Here is a 19,635-nt window from a genome sequence, read left to right on the forward strand (position 1 = left end):
TGGAGGGACTCTGTGTCGAGCCGTTACTCCTCCACCTTGAAGAGGAGCCAGTTGAGGTGGCTCGGGCATCTGGTTCGGATGCCTCCCTGGAGAGGTATTCCAGGCATGTCCCACCGGTGGGAGGCCCCAGGGACGACCCAGAACACGCTGGAGACACTATGACTCTCGGCTAGCCTGGAAACGCCTTGGGATCCTGCCGGAGGAGCTGGTTGAAGTGGATAGGGAGAGGGAAGTCTGGGCTTCCCTGCTAAAGCTGCTGCCCCCGGAACCTGACCCTGGATTAAGCGGTAGATGATGAATGGATGGATGGACCATGTCCACATATGTGTGGGCATTATAATTAGGGTCACGTAGGCCACAATTGTATACCGAAATGGTAATATTGTGGCGCTATAAGGTATTAAATATTGTAAATACTAACAGTATATTGGAGGTGTGCCTTACAGTGTTCTCCGCAGCAAACTATATGGTTCTTCAATTTAATTTGAGCGTTGTTACCTTGGATTTTTGCAAAGTTAACATTATCATTTGAGAATTCTTTTTTTATAACGCACAAGGACAAGGGTACTATTTTCACACTTCAGATATCGAAATCATTTGGTTTCTGGCCACACTTTTTGATCCATCAACTTATATTTCTTTACTCAGATCTCTAAGTATTTTTCCATAACATTTTGCAAGCCTGATGTCTCTTCTCATCTTCCTAATGCTAAGGTTCTTCTTCGAAGCTAAGCACCATTAAGATAAATTATTGCAAATTTGCTGATTGGTCTAACAGATGCTACTAAACGTTCAGTCTCCTTCTGGAGAGATTAGCACAGAAGGTTCACCACTTTGATGAAGGGCACCTTTAGAATAATTGACAGGGGTTGGAAGGGAGTCATTCTATCACATTCCCCGGCAAGACAAAATCTATAAGGAATGACTATTCTGGTCGATAGAGTTAAGACCGTCCTAACAGGACTTAATTGCAATTCTCAAACAATGCATGCACACGCACACACATAATCCAAATTGTTAGCTTGAACTACGTCTGGTACACAGTCTGTTTTGTTAACGTGAACAAATGACAAGGCCAACAAGGCACTGTTTTTCTTAGTGGCTTCGATATGTGTCATTAGTCTAATTTCTTAGCTTTTTTTCTTTCCACCCATGAGTCTTCCTCCCACCTGCTATTTCTTCCTACCTCTTTACCTGCCTCTTAGTATTGTCCTTCCACCTACACACTCCTCCCCCAGCTTCCATCAGCCTTCATCTTTCCCCTCCTCTCCGCTTTCGCTGCATTTTTTTTTTATCTCCCTCCTACGTTCTGAACACATTCACATGCCAACATCTCAGTGTGTGTGTGCGCGTGCGTGCGCGTGTGTGTGCACGTCACACAGATGCTGCATTGCAGGGCTCTACTCTCAGGGCCGCCTCACTGCAGGAGCTAGAGAGCTGCAAAGGAGCTTAGGGATGCACAGCCTCTTTTTATGTTAATAATAATATTTCTACCTCGATCATCCAAGTAAATATGACAAATGGACCATTTACATAAAGGCCCAACCGACCTGCTATAATAAATGTTGACTGCAAAAAGGTAACACTGTCAAGGCAGCTAAAGTGAGCTTAAGAGGCCTAGCGGGTGTCCTGTCTTAGAAATGACTTCACCATGGTTTCTGAGTAAAAAAAGCCACTGGCTCCAGCTTCATATTCACAGTGTATTAGTGAGTGCAAACTTATCAGGGCAGTACAGTGGTATGTTACCAGATTTGCTTTATCCCAATTATATGGTTGTGATGGAAGTTAGGGTCTTGGTTTGCACCCTGTTGTGTGGAGTACCTCTGGGTTCTTCGGATTACTTTCACAATTTAAACACATGAACACTAGCATACAAACTTCCTTTGGTCCAGCAATCGTTGTGCTTAATTTTTGCCACATGTGGCATCTTGTTGTCAATTACTGTAATTTTTGCATTATAAGGCGCACCTGACTAAAAGCCGCCACCCACCAAATTTGGCACGAAAACGGCCTTTGTTCATTTGTTGACTACAAGCCGCAACTGTCCTCACTGTACCAAAAGTTATTAACCGGTTACACTATTTGACAGCGGCATCATATGATTGTTATAAGACCAAATGAGCCACCATGAAGCTTTGAACCAATTGGCTGCAAAGCTTTATTGCTTCAAGAAGCTTCAATTGGCCATCACTGCTCCCTTGGTGGAGACAGTCAACCTCAGCTGCCACTGTCAACACTGTTGTTGTTATTATTTCAGTTTCTTCAGTTAATGTTCCAGTTGTTTAATTAATTGCTAGTTATGGTATTTGGCAACACTTTATTTGACAGTGGTGCCATAAGACTGTCGTTAGACAATCATAAGTATGACATGATACCGTCATGAGCAATTATGAATGCTTCTAACACATGTCATTTAGTGTCATCCGGCAAATTTTGAATGGATGCAAAAGATCCAAGCTGCACATAAATGGAGTTAGTGACTTAATTTGCTGGATGACACCTAACGACATAAGCATTCAGTAATGCCCATGATAGTGTCAGGTCATAATTATCTGTCTTATGACAGTTTTATGATGCCGCTGTCAAATGAAGCATTAACAATTTACCCAAATAAATCAACAAATAAGCCACACTAGACTATAAGCCGCAGGATTCAAAACGAAGAAAAAAAAGTAGCGGCTTATAGTCCGAAAACTACGGTAAATAAGAGGAAGTGAGTTCAGGAGCTCTATTATAACATAATGTCTTGTTACCAACTTTTTTTCATGGTAGTGCTAAAGAACTATGGTGTAGTTATTTTAGAAGCCTTATTTGAAGAAAAAAAGAATGTACAGCGGTACCTCTACATACGAAGTTAATTTGTTCCAGGACCTTGTTTGTAAGTCGAAATGGTCGGATTTATTGCATATACTGCATATAATTTTTTTACCCTTTTATTTGGACAGTGACTATTTTTGGTAATATTAAAAAAAAATTATTTAAAAAACTCTCCCTGTGGCCTACATGACCCAAAATGCAATGTCCACATAGTGTATGTGGATGCCAGTTCTTAATTCTTTTTTTGTTTTTTTAAAATATTTTTAATTAATAAATATAATTATGAATTATAATTATAAGACATTGTTAATACATTAAGAAATACATCGAAGCTAAAAAAAAATACATCAAAGCAACACTAGGGAACTTTTCAACCTTTATATAATATTATCATAACATTTGTGATGACATGTCGACTGACAACTAGTTGAACGACACCTCTGTTATGGCCTGAGGGGTTCTGTATCGCTTTCACCGGCACTAATTACCTTTGAGGAGAGTGGTAGGAACACTGCCACACAAAAAAACTACAAGTGGTGTGAGGGCTTTATGGCATATGTCACTTCCCCCTTTTCCCATTTGATATAAAGACAGAAAGATGGCAGAGCAACAAAAGACATGAAAAGTTTTGTCCGAGGAGACAAAAAAAAAAAAAAGCAAAAGGGAGGCTACAAGGATAAAAGGACACTCAAGAATAAACATTGGCCCTGCTTTCACTCACTGGCGTGACAGGGGCGGAGGGCCGGTGGGGGAATTATTATGTAACAAATCAGGTTCTAATGTGGCGTTTGTGTTTTGCATGGTGTTCCTGAACACACTGTTTGACTGACAACAGAAAGAGAGAAGTGTTTTTATTTTCACTTTTCATGTTCTGTTGTTGTTGGCCGTGTTGTATTTCACAAGTTCTAAAATAAATTATTAAAAACCTGACAACTTCCTTGCCAGTGTTACAACAATAATAATTGTCACCTTAAGTAATAAAGTCTGGCGAACGGAGGTCGAAGGAGGACCATCGAGATCGTAAACATATTTCGGCCGTATTGTCGAGCCAGTTCACTGACGCGCACAGCACGCTCATATTTTACTATCATTTCCAATTTAATTTAAATGCTAAGCGTTACCTTTTTCCTTTTTTTCACCACCTGCATTCACCTTCTTGGGAGCTATGTTGATTTCTCTTACAAGAAAATCTGCCGTGCGTCCATAAAATTGAAATTGCGATGCTGTCATAAATTGTCGTATTTTGAGCATGTCGTCATGTCGAGACATATCACGAGTGAAATTTTATGACGGATGTCGAAAGGATCGTACAGTGGTACCTCGACAAACGATCGCTTTGACACACTATCTTTTCAACATCCAACGTAAAATTTGACTCGCCATTTGTTTCTACAGCCGACGACATGATCTAAATACGACGATTTTTGACAACACTGCAGTTTCTTTGTTTCGCCGGAAGACGGACGCACAGGGAGAAATCAACAATGGATCCAAAAAGGTTAGTGCAGGTGGAGAAAAAAACAAAAGGTGACACTTACCATTGAAATGAAGATGTAAATGAGAGCAACTGGGTCGACAATAGGGCCGCAGAATGTCGATCTCGGCCGGCAGTCCTCCTCCGTTCGCCAGTCTTTATAAGTTAAGGTGACAATTCTTAGCGTGGTAACATCGCCAAACAAATCGCCAGCTTCGTCAGGTTTCTAATTATTTATTCCATCAACTTGTGCAACACTGATGCCAGCATCAAAACACAAAGTAAAATAGAACTGCGCTCTCTTGCTCAGCGTCACGTCAGCCTCACGGTGCGTTCAGGTACAGCAAAAAAAGTCCGCCACATTAGAACTTGATTTATTACATTATTACAGGTATTATTACTATTATTAATATTACTATTATTATATTATTATTATTATGATTTTTATTCATAATTTATTTGTTTTGCTCTTTGTAATTGTTATTTGCAATAGTAACAGGAGTATTTATTGAAGATTTAGTGTAGGTTTTGGGCTGTGGAACGAATTAATGGAATTATAATGTATTCTTATGCGAAAATCCTGCTCGACATACAATCATTTCGACATACAAACAAGGTCCTGGAACGAATTAACTCCGCACGTAGAGGTACCACTGTATGTCGATGCGATCGTATGTCAAGGTACCACTGTACAATCTGGTTATGGTTCCATTAAACCTCAAACATTGATTTTATTTATTTGGTTTACCGTATTTTTCGGACTATACATTTTTTTTTAGTTTTTTTCATAGTTTGGCAGAGGCTGCGTCTTATACTCTGGAACGACTTATGTGTGATTATTTACGGGTAGGTCGGGCCGACTTCTCTCTCTCTCATGTTTTTGAAAGAAATATACACTCACCGGCCACTTTATTACGTACACCATGCTAGTAACGGGTTGGACCCCCTTTTTCCTTCAGAACTCAATCCTCAATTCTTCGTGGCATAGATTTAACAAGGTGCTGGAAGCCTTCCTCAGAGAGTTTGGTCCATATTGACGTGATGGCATCACACAGTTGGTGCAGATTTGTCGGCTGCACATCCATGATGAGAATCTCCCGTTCCACCACATCCCAAAGATGCTCTATTGGATTGAGATCTGGTGACTGTGGAGGCCATTTGAGTACAGTGAACTCATTATCATGTTCAAGAAACCAGTCTGAGATGATTCCAGCTTTACGACGTGGCGCATTATCCTGCTGAAATTAGCCATCAGAAGTTGGGTACATTGTGGTCACAAAGGGATGGACATGGTCAGCAACAATACTCAGGTAGGCTGTGGCGTTCCAACGATGCTCAATTGGTACCAAGGGGGCCAAAGAGTGCCAAGAAAATATTCCCCACACCATTACACGACCACCACCGGTCTGAACCGTTGATACAAGGCAGGATAGATCCATGCTTTCATGTTGTTGACGGCAAAATCTCACCCTACCATCCGAATGTAGCAGCAGAAATTGAGACTCATCAGACCAGACAACGTTTTTCCAATCTTCTATTGTCCAATTTCGATGAGCAGGTGCAAATTGTAGCCTCAGTTTCCTGTTCTTAGCTAAAAGGAGTGGCACCCAGCGTGGTCTTCTGCTACTGTAGCCCGTCTGCCTCAAAGTTCGACGTACTGTGCATTCAGAGATGCTCTTCTGCCTACCTTGGTTGTAACGGGTGGTTATTTGAGTCACTCTTGCCTTTCTATCAGCTCGAACCAGTCTGGACATTCTCCTCTGACCTCTGGCATCAACAAGGCATTTCCGCCCACAGAACCGCCGGTCACTGGATATTTTTTATTTTTCGGACCATTCTCTGTAAACCCTAAAGATGGTTGTGCGTGAAAATCCCAGTAGATCAGCAGTTTCGGAAATACTCAGACCAGCCCTTCTGGCACCAACAACCATGCTGGTGCAAGTCACTCAAATCACCTTTCTTCCCCATACCAATGCTCGGTTTGAACTGCAGGAGATTGTCTTAAACCATGTCTACATGCCTAAATGCACTGAGTTGCCGCCATGTGATTGGCTGATTAGAAATTAAGTGTTAACGAGCAGTTGGACAGGTGTACCTAATAAAGTGGGCGGTGAATGTATATTCATATATTTACAGTAAAACGATGTATGAATGTTCAATAAAATAAATAATTTGGATAAAACAGGGAAGGCGCTGTGCATGCCTGCGCACGTGAACGGAGTGGCCCCGCTTACTTTTCAATCTTCACCGCCCTCCCCAAGCATCCTGGTATTTCGTTTTCGATATGGAGCAGCTATAGGAGTGAAAAACAAACGAAAGACAGGGAAATTGAAAAGCAAACAACTGCAGCAGGAGTGGGATATGGAAAGGATTCAAATTGATTGTTGAAGTTGCTATATGGAAACCAGTATCGGCTTCGCTGAATGTAAACAAAAGAGGCGCTTTGGTCTCATACGAGAAATATATCTAATAAACTTTTTCAGCGTTATTTTGATGAGTAAATGCATTTTTTAATGATCATAAAAATATTTAGACTATTTAAACATTGAGAAAACGTGTGGGTTTTTTTTTCTGCCAACTCGAGGAGATTAAAATAAATGTCAAATCCACTATCCGCCTGTTAGAATAGACACGCAAATATAAAAGATATAAATGTTTATTGAATATCACGATCTAACTTCTAGCGTCATGTAATGTTAGCATACCGTACACCTATTCAGCCTGTTGTTCTCTATTGTATTTTAAATTGCCTTTTATGATGACATATCTGATAGAATCCAGCACCAAGAACAAATACATTTCCCTCAAAAAATGTGACTTATACTCCGGTGCGACTTATATATGTTTTTTTTTCCTTTTCAGCGCGCATTTTTTGGCTGGTGCAACTTATACTCAGGTATGACGTATCATCAGAAAAATACGGTAATTCCATTTTATTTAACTCACTACATGCCATTGACAAGGATAGAAGTCCAATTCATTTAAACTGGGAGGACTGGCTGTGAATGCTCATGTGCCCCATAAATGGTTAACTCAAAACGAAAACAGCACCCGCCCACGACACCAAATATTAAATAGACTCCAGAAACCACGAATAAAAAGCCCCTTATCCAACCCCCATCGCCAATCTCACTACCAGGAAATTTGTGCAGGAAACAATGAGAGCTCATAAATGCGTGACTGCCTTTCAGCGGACCTTGGTGTTGATCGTCTCACTGAAGCGGCTCTTCTCTTCCCACTCAATACCCACTACCCACTCAGCTCCTAGCAGCCTGCACTCACATGTGCATCCACCCACATGACCATTTCTTTTATGGAGGTAACAGACATCCTCTTTCTTGCCTTCTTTTTCTTTTGCACTCATTATATTGCTCTTTTATTTCAATAGAAAGTTTTTCTTTTCATCAATGTGACAGGTACATAGCATATTATTGTATATACATTTTTACAGGTAAAATTGTATTAGCGAAGGGGGGGGGGTTAATTTGTCACATATTTCACTCAAGAATATCTTGCAATCAATACATTTTATATTTGATATTCTTTTTGTTTACTGAAATCTATTTTTTCAAGTGATGTATTATCGAACAAAGACAGCCTGACAAATTGACACATTATGGGGTTGGTTGTTAATTCTAATTCAGATTTTTTTTTTTTTTTTTTTTTTTAAATGATGACAACTTGAGAATAAAATTTAAGTTATTTCTAAATAATAATCTTAATAAACATGGAACGTTACAAAGAATACACTATAACGTTACTATAAAATTAGAGCAGATTTACAATATTGCTTCAACATAACACAACAAATATCCTAAGAATCCTTTGAAATGTTGATGCCCTGAAAACCAACCCCATCCAAATTGTGACAACAAACTCCCACCTCTTTTTGGGTGGGCTAAAAGCTAAGCTAACATTCCACTGGTTAGCTTGAAAATCTGAATAAAAACTAGGTTTGTTCTCATACTTTTGAATGGTAACCCTTACATAACTATAAACCTATTGTGTAAAAGGAAGGGTGAAAGTGCTATAGTTTCTTGCTGGAACTCCCTAACATAAAGGTTGCCACGGAGCCACAATTTTTTTCTTTTATTTGGTGGGTGGAGGGGGGGGTCAAACCTCCTAAAACCACAGAAATGTAAAGAAAACTGCTTTTGGCAGGTACCAATAGCACACAATAAAACACAACATGTTTTACACATGCATTAGGCACTGCACAAGGGCGTAGGTTTGAAAAGGGACGGTAGGAACATGACACTACCAACTTTTCAGGATGCTCAAATTGTCCCCACCAACTTTTAAGCAACCTTATTTGCATTATATAATGACTTCAGTTATAAAGGTAATTGAGATTGTCTTCCCATATGTTGTAAGGATACAATTGACTCTACCGTTTTTAAGTGAATTATTTTCATTATGTTCATTTACCCCTTTTTACTTGCTGAATGTGCCAGTCCATATTTTCCCTGAAACACAAGTTTGATTGGTTGATGACTTGACGCCCCCCCCCACACACACACACATGCACTCACAGCCCCGACAGAAATACAATGTCGACAACATGCCACCTCCTCCGCCCCCTTCGAAGAGGAGGGATATTTGGAGGTTTTTTTCAGCCAGCAGCCACTGTAAGTAATGTAAAAAGATGTCAATGTTGTGGAGGTGGGGGAAACACCACTAATTTTGCTACTGAAAGTCCGACCTGTATCAGAGCTTGCATAACATTAAACTGTGTGCATTTGCTAACCTGCAAAACTCAAGAAGGAAGCTGATAAAAGAGAAGTGTCCTCGTGTATATATTTTCTACTGTTAACATTAACTAAACTGTGAGAAATGTAGAGATCAGAGGTTTACCTGCTTCTCCCCAATTTTAGATTTTTATTATTTACTGTAGCACCTGACTAAATTTATATTATATTTTATTATCACATTTGAGACAAGCATTTATGGACCTCATTGCAGTAAAAAATGTTTAAAGCGTTAATTGTTCAATGTCACTTTAGTTATATTTGTTTTACCACGGGAGGAGGTAGCAATGTAGTAGTAATGCTTAATCTATCATTTACCATACAAATTAGAGAAAATATACACAAATTACAGTGGGGCAAATAAGTATTTAGTCAACCACCAATTGTGCAAGTTCTCTTACTTGAAAAGATTAGAGAGGCCTGTAATTTTCAACATGGGTAAACCTCAACCATGAGAGACAGAATGTGGGAAAAACCCACAAAATAACATTGTTTGATTTTTAAAGAATTTATTTCCAAATTAGAGTGGAAAATAAGTATTTGGTCACCCACAAACAAGCAAGATTTCTGGCTGTCAAAGAGGTCTAACTTCTTCTAACGAGGTCTAACGAGGCTCCACTCATTACCAGTATTAATGGCACCTGTTTCAACTCATTATCGGCATAAAAGACACCTGTCCACAATCTAAATCAATCAGAATCTAAAAAAATGTTTACTTTTTTTTTTTAATCTATAAATGTCATGTACGAGACGGAGGACCCAGTTGCGTATCGCAGACACAGGATTTTATTGATGTTGACAGGCAAGGGAAAACTATCAGGTCAAGCGATAATGGCAAGTTGACATGCAGACCTATGTTTAATCGCTGACGACCTGACACTGGATGTTGTCTGCTCGAGGCTTATATAGTGTTCTCAGTTATTCTTTATGACATAATAAAGGACTTTGTGATGCATGAGTGTGAAGCGACATAATAAAGGGCTTTGTGATGCATGAGTGTGAAGCAATATGATGAAACATTTCTAGCTGAAATATTACACATGCAAGAAGATGAAACATTAATGGCAGAAACATTAATACGTGAACATTACTAGCTGAAATATTACACATGCAAGAAGATGAAACATTAATGGCAGAAACATTAATACGTGACAATAAAGACCACTTAAAGCTTTCAAATTTTATTTTTTCTGTTGGAAGAACATCAGAGCAAATAAAATAGAATAAAATAAGCCTATTTCCTTTTTCTTAAAGATCTGATTAATTTTCCGTTGCATTGCCCTTTAATGTCGCATTTATTCAACAAGCCATTCTTTTTTTCCTTTTCTTGTTGTCCCAGAAACATGCATTTCAACCAATCAGAGCTAACGATCCATGCTCATCATGTCAGTATTTCAGCCAATTAAATGGACAACCGGAGTCCAGGCAGGGTGGTATGCTTAGCGCATGCCCACATCAACGCGAGTCGACTGTCTCATCGGACTCGGATACACACGCTGGGAGAACTCCGTGGAACTCAGTGGAATAAATAAATAATAAATACCGGTGGAAACGGATAACGCTACAGAAGCACTTGGCTTCTTGTTAACAACTGTGCATGTAAATCTGTTAGTAATTTGTTTTCTTTTTGGACATGCATGTGTGGCAGTTTTTTTGTTTGTTTTTTTTCTAACATGGAGGTTTGACAGTTGCCGTCATATTTTCAGGATCAAAGCACCGTTCCGCACCAGAATTTTATACCCGAACAGCGTTCCGGACCGTTCTGGCCCACTATCCCCCCTGTGTAAAAGTCAATTAAAAAAGCTTAGTAAAAACCTTACATTGTTATGATTCACTCAAAAAATTGCTTTTTTTCCCCCTCTTGCCTCAAAGAGACGTGTGATTATACAGTAAAAACAATGTAGATTTTTTTTTTACCCTGGGCACAATTATGAGAATTTCGAAACTGATACTCTGCAACACTGGCGGATGGTGATCAAATTATAGCAAGTGTGCCAACAAAGCTATGGGACAACAAACCACATATCCCCAATTACAATAACAAAACCAATCAGAGCTAGTCGGAGATATTCAACCACTAGCTTAATTAAACAAAATGTACAGTTTACAGTTTACAGTTTATGTAAAGTTTTTTCTCTACAATCAATCAGTCAATCAATCAAATCAATCAATCATAAATTATTTATTTTTATAAACGTAAAATGAAATTATACTCTACCAAAGGAGTTAAAATATTACAATCATTTATAACAAGAGTAAGTGTATTTACCTGATTCTCAGGTGTGGGATTGGCAGTGAATTGACCTCTAAAAATAATTTTAAAAAACTTTTAAAAAATAAAAATAAAAAAAGGATGTCCTCCTTCTTTTGACGATTGAGTTGAAGACTGTCACACAGTTTCTTCGAGGAATCTAGAAATTATTTTAAAAAGAGAAAAATAATAGCTAAATAGTTCATATTCTTTTGAATTTCCAGCTGTTTATTTCCAAATAAACAGAATAACTTCTGTCACGCACCTGTGTCAGTACAAAATGATCATTTAAGGTCATTTTGTGTTAAAGATTACAAAAGAACTGGATGAAATCAACCTGGTTTATTATTTACAATAAACATTTGACTGTCAATTTTATGGAAACTGAGCTTGTGCTCTGTTAAACAATCAGCGACAAAAAGAAAATCTCCCCACATGTAATATTCGTAATATTTTCCCATCCAGCCCACACACTTTGACCGATTCTCATCCTTCCAACTTTGAAACAGTCCAAAAGTTCAAGAGACAGTCCCTCTTTCAGTTTCGATTAAAGTTTATGGTCGCATCAAAAACGCAATGTTTTATATATATATATATATATATATATATATATATACAGTGCCTTGCAAAAGTATTCGGCCCCCTTGAACCTTGCAACCTTTCGCCACATTTCAGGCTTCAAACATAAAGATATAAAATTTTAATTTTTTGTCAAGAATCAACAACAAGTGGGACACAATCGTGAAGTGGAACAAAATGTATTGGATAATTTAACCTTTTTTAACAAATAAAAAACTGAAAAGTGGGGCGTGCAATATTATTCGGCCCCCTTGCGTTAATACTTTGTAGCGCCACCTTTTGCTCCAATTACAGCTGCAAGTCGCTTGGGGTATGTTTCTATCAGTTTTGCACATCGAGAGACTGACATTCTTGCCCATTCGTCCTTGCACAACAGCTCGAGCTCAGTGAGGTTGGATGGAGAGTGTTTGTGAACAGCAGTCTTCAGCTCTTTCCACAGATTCTCGATTGGATTCAGGTCTGGACTTTGACTTGGCCATTCTAACACCTGGATACGTTTATTTTTGAACCATTCCATTGTAGATTTGGCTTTATGTTTTGGATCATTGTCCCGTTGGAAGATAAATCTCCGTCCCAGTCTCAGGTCTTGTGCAGATGCCAACAGGTTTTCTTCCAGAATGTTCATGTATTTGGCTGCATCCATCTTCCCGTCAATTTTAACCATCTTCCCTGTCCCTGCTGAGGAAAAGCAGGCCCAAACCATGATGCTGCCACCACCATGTTTGACAGTGGGGATGGTGTGTTCAGGGTGATGAGCTGTGTTGCTTTTACGCCAAACATATCGTTTTGCATTGTGGCCAAAAAGTTCAATTTTGGTTCCTCATGACCAGAGCACCTTCTTCCACATGTTTGGTGTGTCTCCCAGGTGGCTTGTGGCAAACTTTAAGAGACTTTTTATGGATATCTTTGAGAAATGGCTTTCTTCTTGCCACTCTTCCATAAAGGCCAGATTTGTGCAGTGTACGACTGATTGTTGTCCTATGGACAGACTCTCCCACCTCAGCTGTAGATCTCTGCAGTTCATCCAGAGTGATCATGGGCCTCTTGGCTGCATCTCTGATCAGTTTTCTCCTTGTTTGAGAAGAAAGTTTGGAAGGACGGCCGGGTCTTGGTAGATTTGCAGTCGTCTGATGCTCCTTCCATTTCAATATGATGGCTTGCACAGTGCTCCTTGACATGTTTAAAGCTTGGGAAATCTTTTTGTACCCAAATCCAGCTTTAAACCTCTCCACAACAGTATCTCGGACCTGCCTGGTGTGTTCCTTGGTTTTCATAATGCTCTCTGCACTTTAAACAGAACCCTGAGACTATCACAGAGCAGGTGCATTTATACGGAGACTTTATTACACACAGGTGGATTCTATTTATCACCATCGGTCATTTAGGACAACATTGGATCATTCAGAGATCCTCACTGAACTTCTGGAGTGAGTTTGCTGCACTGAAAGTAAAGGGGCCGAATAATATTGCACGCCCCACTTTTCAGTTTTTTATCTGTTAAAAAGTTTAAATTATCCAATAAATGTTGTTCCACTTCACGATTGTGTCCCACTTGTTGTTGATTCTTGACAAAAAAAATAAATTTCATATCTTTATGTTTGAAGCCTGAAATGTGGCGAAAGGTTGCAAGATTCAAGGGGGCCGAATACTTTTGCAAGGCACTGTATATATATAAATAAGGCACACAGAACAGAACCAGAAACATACGGTATCTAAAAACATCCCCATTTATTTTCAATGGCCCCATTAATTTCCAACTGGAACAAAAAAAAAACAAACATCAACGGAAAAGGAACTGAAACACTAAAAATCTACAGCAAGTAAGCCAGAAAGGACTTAAAATCAACAGGAGATTATTGTACGGGAAGTGACGCCAGAATGTCCCAAAAAGTGCAGGGAGCGACCCAAAGTCGAGTAAGAAAATTAACTCATTGTCCACTATTAACAATGGTGGACAACCTATTCAATTAAACTGAGAGGATTGGCTGTGAATTCTCATCTTTCAGTGCCATTGAAGGCACGAGACACCCAATCCATTTTGACTGGGAGTCCCAGTCAAAATGGATTCGACATCTAGTGTCATCAACGGCAGCCAATGAGTTAACAAGGAAGTGACCCAAAAATGCCCTAAAATTAAGAGAAAGTGACCAAAAATCTACAAAAAGTGACCCATGGGAGAACAAAGCATCCCCACCCAATTCTCCCAGAAATTGAGTTTTCTAGTTATATTATTAAGTTCCAAGTTGTTGCTATTGCATCAAAATCATATGATATGAACCCGTTTCCCCACAAAATATTGGCACAATACGGGTCGTCCCCTGGTTACAAACAAGTTCCGTTCCTAGGCTGGGGACGTAACCCAAATTTCCGCGTAAATCGGAATCAACCCTTTAAGTAAATCTCAAAATAACTATCCAAAAAGTCCAAAAGTATTGTATTTTATTTAATGATGGTGGATACACTGCCCTCTAGTGGCAGCGTTGGGTCTGGCTGGACTGTCGCCTTGTATGACTGAGACGCAGACTAAGACATCTGATATGGATAAAGGATAGCTGCGCTCTGGTTTGGCAGACATAAGGCTGTAAGTTGTTTCAGCTAATATATGTTTGTACACGCATTTTTAATAAAGTTTACAGCTACAATTGGTGGAGTTACATGTGAGCGATTTGCTATGAGAATTGTAAAATCGTTATTATTCATAGCATATAAGCTAGCGGACTTTTGTTCGACTATATTCACATACTGATGCAACTAGATGGACATTTGAACACCAACTGTTCTGTGTCAAGTGTTTTATTTTTAAAATGCAGGTCGTTTTGAACATAAGTGTACACATGTGTGTTACAGCTTTACAAAATGTCAAAAGTTAAGGACGTAAAAAGGTTCATATTGCATTGTTTACTGTCTGTAAAGCTGAACAACTTCCGTTTATTGTGGACAAAACATGCCATATTAATAAAGTCATGCAAAAAATAAGATACTGTGAGGTACAATGAGGTGCTGTTTATGCGACTAAAAAAAAAACAACAACAACAAAAATGACTGGAGACAAAATGGCAGACGAGACTTCTGCGTCGTTAAGTCGAAATCGCGTAAGTCGAGTACGTCGTAACCCGGGGACTACTTGTATATGGTGTAGGCACTGTTGATATTTCAGACAGTAACATTGAAATCAGCCTTCGTAGGTTGGACAGTGATGAGTGATGATGGATATATATGCACACCCCTGTCACGCTTCCACCATAAATACCCACCAAAAGTCAGGGAAGGACTAGGTTAATTCAGCATTAAGACTTCAATCGCTTGACGGGTACACAAAATCCCCTTAACTACAGCTCACTGTGAACGTGTGAAGTGCTTGAGGCTGTGGTTCTTTTACATCTTCTCTCAGTCTGTCTGAACAGGTAATTTAAGCTTTTCAAACAGCTATTTTTGAAGCAGCAGCTACAAGTTTTCTTCCTTCGGGTAAGGTTCAAGCGCACACAGCGGAGAGAATTTTCTGTTTTTCAACAAGTCCTCGCTCCTATCTCGCGCTACACTTTCATCTGGCAAGTGAGCCATATTTAAGTGAGACGAGAGCAGCAGGATTTGGAAACTTACTTTTTTTCCTGCAACACGAAGTTTTTTGACCAGGAGAAGTGCAAAAAAAAAAAAAAAAAGAAAAGAGAAAAAAGAAAAAAAGAAAGAAAAACTATCGGTTTTCAGCCAATAATAGTCTAAATGTGGTTTAAGGCACTAGGTTTGAATGACAAACTAGACATTCCCCGTCTGTAAGAGCTAGCTGCAACGGGAATTCAGTTGTTTGGATAGACAAATGAATCATTGAAAATTATTATAACACAATGATGAATCATTTAAATTGTGGAAAAACAATGTGATAAACAGTGAGGGGTATTCTGAGTCTTGTTGTCTGCTACTAGCCTTTTTACTGGAATTGATGAACAGTTAAAATAATTTAGGTTGTATTATAACAATTGTTCAACCTTCTATAAATGTGGTTATGTTTATTAAAAACAAAATAAACTGTACAGGTAACCACACAAGACTTCCGTTTATAGTTCGTAGTAAATAAACTGTGACTCAGCAGCACCACCACTGTTTTTGTTCGAAGACTGACAATGCCCTTTAACCATGCTAAACAAAAGAGGTAGAAGTTCTATAGGAGAGGCAAGAAAAAATATGCTGCAGCCATGCCAAAGGGAAGCAGTAATCTCACAGAAACACTGCCATGCAATTTCACTGCATTCATCTTGAAATCTATTTGAAGTGCTTTAAAAAAAATAATTAATTTCAATTCAGACATTGTCAAGGTCGCCACGGGATACTTTTGTCGCCTGCTTGCAATGCATACAATACATACACAGTAAAGAACTGTATTTGTCTGCATTATTTCTTCCAATACCTCCCTTGGGCAAAAAGTGAGTCAGTGAGTGAGTCAAAACATACAATCATAGACTTCATAATGTATTGACGGGACACAGGGCGTGGGGCCAATTCATAGGGGGCTTATCGCCGTCAAAACTTAACAAGTGGAAACACAGACAAAGCTTTTTCCGTTGAAAATTCTTGTGAATAAATGCCTAAATCCCTGAATTGTTTATAGATATGGATATAAAACAGTCTCGATTCTTGGTTAGAAAAAAAAAAAAAAAACGGGCAGTTAGCATTTATTTTATGTAAATACGTCAAATGACCTGCTAGACTTTAAGTCCCCCTTAGTACAACAGAGAGCTTTTTGCGTTGAAAATTCTTATGAATAAATGCTTAGATCCCTGAATTCTTTATAGATATTGACGTAAAACAGTCTCGATTCTTGGTTAAAAGCAACAAAAAAAACAGGCAGTTATTTTACGTAAATATAATGTGTGTGAAGTATAATACTAATTCTGTAGCGGTTAATTGCTCCCATTGATTTTTTTCACAACGTTTCAAAATGCATGCATAGTACGAAAAATATAATAATTACCTTGAATCCTCAAAGAAATCGCTCCTGAGATAATCGTTCCTGTTTGTATGCAGTACAGCTTTCATACTACAGCGGTACAGTACCTCGACATACAATCGCTTCGACACACGATCTTTTCGACATCCGACGTAAAATTCGACTCGCCATTTGTTTCTACATCCGGCGACATGCTCGAAATATGACGACATGACAGCATGGTGGATTTTCTTGCGTGACAAATCAACACAGGTTTCAAAAAAGTTAGTACAGTTGGTGAAACTAGGAAAAAAGTGATGCTTACCTTTGAAATGAAGATGTAAATTATAGAAAACTACTGTATGAGCGTGGGGTGCGCATCCGTGAACTGGCTCAACAATACAGCTCCACGGTCCTCTTCCGACCACCGTTTGCCAGTCTTTATAAGTTAAGATGACAATTATTTTTGTGGTAACATCGCCAAGGAAATCGCCGGCTTCGTCACATTTTTATCATGTATTTAAGAACTTATCCAACACAAAATGCCCATTGTCCTCCGCAGTTGACTGTGCTCTCAAGAAAACGTAAGTATTATCTCTACCGCACCGACCTATCTCACTATGACGTCAGACACACACGTCCGATTCGTTACATTATTTACAGGAATCATTATTGATTATTATTATTATTATTATATTTTTCCGATTTTTATTAATAACTTATTTGTTTTGCTATGTTTAATTGCCATTTGTAATAGTACCAGCAGTATTTATTAAGGATTTAGTTTAGGTTTTTGGGCTGTGGAACGAATTAATGGAATTATAATATATTCCTATGGGAAAATCCTGCTCGACATACGACCATTTCGACTTACAAGCAAGGTCCTGGAACGAATTAACTTCGTATGTCGAGGTAACACTGTATTTCAACCTAAATCCAGCATTAGATCGCTGCATGTGACCGACTTCTAAAAAATGAAGCAGAGTGTGGGACGGCCCCCTTAGGGAAGGCGTGACGCAGTGACTGGGGAATGTGTCACGTCAATACATTATGAAGTCTATGACACAAATAATGACGCAATGCGTAAATAAAAAATCTTACATAATTATGTGATTACTCTGGGACTGCATCATTGGCATAGCCTGGTTATTAACACCTAAGGTAATAAATTTGTTATACTAAAGAATTCTACAAGATTGATGCTTGTACTAAGAAATTACAGTTTGGAATATACAGTCTTTAATATCGATAATACTCTTAATATAGACAGATTGAAAATATTACCTATGTATTCAGAACGTGAGCTTTATTAATTCCAAGTGTCTTGTAATAATACTAAAGACTATTTCTTTTATTTTGTCCAGCATCTTTGCTGTCTACATCATCTTGAGGGAAGGCTTTCTAACACATACACACACAAAATTCACACTGTTAAGGACGCAATCAAAGCTCTCTGTTTATCTCTTGGGACTTCGCATCCAGCAGCCACCTGTCATTTTCAATACAATCAGCAAAGTGTACTGGTGTACGCAGGCTTGTGTGTTGTTGTGCTTCAAAGGGTAAACTAACAGGTCATGTACATGATTGATTCATGTAGCAAATTGTTTATTGTAGTATAGTTGGACAAAACTACATCTGATTTCCCGATTGATGGAAATGGGATTGTAATGGGTTAACTCATAGAAAAAAAATATTCAAAAAAGATTAGAGAAAATGATCGTCAGAACAACTTTAAGTCGTGCAATTGTTTTCTTTGCAGGCATGTGAAAACATGTTAAAATAATACCTGAATTGAAGAAATCACGTGTCATTCAAATAAGGAGCAGTTCATATGAGAAATGTTTTTAGTTTAATAATCATTTACAAATCTTCTGCCCACAATGAGCCGCAAATGGTGGATAATCTTGAAGTCGTGATTGATAAAGAAAAAAAACGTAATTTTTGGACTATGCGCCGCTACGTTTTTCCCCTCATTTTGAATCCTGCGGCTTATATTCCAGTGCGGCTTATTTGTTGATTTATTTGGGTTAATAAGTAACACTTTATTTGACAGCAGCGTCATAAGACTGCCATAAGACCTTCATAATTATGACATGACACAATCATGGGCATTAATGAATGCTTATAACGGTTGTCATTTAGTGTCATCCGGCAAATTATGTCACTATCTCCATTTATTTCATTCTTTCAAAAGTGAGATAATTTGCCACATGACACAAAATGACATCTGTCATAAGCATTCATTGATGCTCATGGCCGTGTGATGTCATAGTCATGGTCTTATGATAGTCTTATGGCTCCACTGTTAAATAAAGTGTTACCAAACACCATAACTAGTAATTAATGAACCAACTAGAACAGTAACTGAAGAAATAGTTAGCACTGAACATTAATTTTGATTGTAATTTACATCTGTAGCGCTGTAAAGCATGCTAGAAAGCATGTTGGATGACAACAGTGATGATAGCAGGTTGCAGCAAAGGTAGACTTTCTCCCCCAAGGGAGCAGTGATGGCCAAATGAAGGTTCTTGAAGCAATGAAGTTCATGGGGTTCATTTGGTCTTATGACAGACAGTCTTATGATGCTGCTGTCAAATAAAGTGTTACCGGTTAATACTGTATCTTTTGGTGTAAATATCCCATGGTAGAGTGAGGACAGTTGCGGCTTATATTCCAGTGCGGCTTATCTATAAACAAATGCTGTTTTCGTGTCAAATTTGGTGGTTGGCGGCTTATAGACCCCAATCACCAACGTCACACAATGACGTGTCGCTGTATTGTGCCGCCATATTGTCCGTCATTATTTGTCCGTATTCTCAATGGTCTCAATTTATCGTGCAATTTA

At 38.7% G+C, this 19,635-nt stretch overlaps 1 protein-coding gene across 6 annotated transcripts in view; it reads right to left on the minus strand.

The window, feature by feature from the left end:
* LOC130926717 (microtubule-associated protein 2-like) overlaps window positions 1-19,635 on the minus strand; it is a 120,045-nt gene that overhangs the window by 64,188 nt on the left and 36,222 nt on the right. The window contains exon 2 of one of the 6 annotated variants that reach the window (XM_057851817.1): window positions 11,309-11,450. The exons of the other annotated variants lie outside the window; for them this stretch is intronic. The gene's annotated coding sequence lies outside the window, so the exon portion shown is untranslated. The remainder of the gene's footprint in view (window positions 1-11,308; window positions 11,451-19,635) is intronic. 6 annotated transcript variants of the gene reach the window in all.

This window comes from Corythoichthys intestinalis, chromosome 12 (assembly GCF_030265065.1).
Source record: "Corythoichthys intestinalis isolate RoL2023-P3 chromosome 12, ASM3026506v1, whole genome shotgun sequence".
NCBI lineage: Eukaryota > Metazoa > Chordata > Actinopteri > Syngnathiformes > Syngnathidae > Corythoichthys > Corythoichthys intestinalis.